The sequence below is a fragment of the Mandrillus leucophaeus genome, unplaced genomic scaffold (assembly GCF_000951045.1).
Source record: "Mandrillus leucophaeus isolate KB7577 unplaced genomic scaffold, Mleu.le_1.0 Scaffold17, whole genome shotgun sequence".
Lineage (NCBI taxonomy): Eukaryota > Metazoa > Chordata > Mammalia > Primates > Cercopithecidae > Mandrillus > Mandrillus leucophaeus.
The window spans coordinates 5,561,472-5,563,391 of record NW_012101698.1 but is presented as its reverse complement, the minus strand read 5'-3'; positions in this window follow the sequence as shown (position 1 = coordinate 5,563,391).

The following is a 1,920-nucleotide window of genomic DNA, read 5'->3' as shown; positions in this document are numbered from 1 at the left end:
CAAAAAAGTGAAAACACTGGGCATGGTGGCTCACGCCTGTAATCTCAGCACTTTGGGAGGCCAAGGTGGGCGGATCACGCGGTCTGGAGATTGAGACCTTCCCGGTCAGCATGGCAAAACCCCGTCTCCACTAAAAATACAAAAAATTAGCTAGGCGTGGTGGCGGGTGCCTGTAATCCCAGCTACTCCGGAGGTGGAGGCAGGAGAATTGCTTGAACCAGAGAGTCAGAGATTGTGTGAGCTGAGATCGCACCACTGCACTACAGCCTGGCAACAGAGTGAGACTGCGTCTCAAGCAAACAAATAAACAAGTAAAAACATTAGCTGGGCATGGTAGCACGTGCCTGTAGTCCTAGCTACTCAGGAGGCTGAAGTGTAAGGATCACTTCAGCCCAGGAGTTCAAGGTTGCAGTGAGCCGCGATTATGCCATGGCACTCCAAGATGGGTGACAGAGTGATACCCCAACTCAAAAAAAAAAAAAAGGAAGTTTTTTAGACATTCACATGCAGATGGAAACAGGCAGTTGGACACACCTGTCTGAAGCTCATGGGTGAGGTCAGAGTTAGAGGGATATATTTGAGAGTCATCAGAGTACAGTTCATTCTTAAAACTATAGGACCAGAAGAAATGATCTAGGGAGGGTCTGCCACAGACAAGAGTAGGCGGCTCAGGACAGAGCCTGGGGCACTCTGCTGTCTAAAAGAGAAGCCAAGAAAGAAAAAGCCAGTGAGGTAAGACGAAAAAACAGCCCTGCATCTGGGAAGCCAAGAGATGAAAGTTTCAAGAATGAAGGAGGAATTAACAGTGTCAAGTGTTTGAAAAAGTAAGGTGAGGACTGAGAATTGACCACATGGAGGGCAGTGGTGACCTTCACAATGACTGATCCAGGGGTATTGCAAGGCTCAAGCACAGGAAAAGATGCTCAACGTCATTAATCATCAGGGAAATGCAAATCAAAACCATAATCAGATACCACTTCCTGCCCATCAGGGTGGCTGTTATTAACAAGACAGATAATAACCAGCGTTAGTGAGGACGCAGAGACATTGGAACCCTCAGACTTTGCTGGTGGGAATGTGAAATGGTGCAGTCACTTTGGGAAACAGTCTGGCAGTTCCTCAAAAGATTAAATGTCCAGTCACCATAACATATGACTCAGCAATTCCACTTCTAGGCATAAACTCAAGAGAAATAAAAACTTAGGTTCACATAAAAATTTGTACACATGGCTGGGCGCAGTGGCTCACGCCTGTAATCCCAATACTTTGGGAGGCCAAGGTGGGTGGATCACTAGTTCAAGAGATCAAGACCATCTGGCCAACTTGGTGAAACCTCATCTCCATTAAAAATACAAAAATTAGCTGGGCGTAGTGGCAGTGCCTGTAGCCCTAGCTACTCAGGAGGCTGAGGCAGGAGAATCGCTTGAACTTCGGAGGCAGAGGTTGCAGTGAGCCGAGATCGCGCCACTGCACTCTAGCCTGGTGACAGAGCGAGACTCCATCTCAAAAAAAAAAAAACAAACTTGTACACAGCATTATTCATAAGAGTGCCAACATGGAAACAACTCAAAGTTCCTTCAACCAATATATAAACAAAATGTGGTATATACGTACAAGGGAGTATTATTCAGATATAAAAAGGAATCAAATTCTGGTACATGTTACAGCATGGATGAACCTGAAAACCCCGTGCTAAGTGAAAGAAGCCAGGCACAGCCAGGTGCAGTGGCTCAAGCCTGCAATCCCAGCACTTTGGGAGGCCGAGGCAGGTGGATCATGAGGTCAGGAGATTGAGACCATCCTGGTTAACACGGTGAAACCCCGTCTCTACTAAAAACACAAAAAATTAGCCGGGCGTGGTGGCAGGCGCCTGTAGTCCCAGCTACTCAGGAGGCTGAGGCAGGAGAATGGCATGAACCC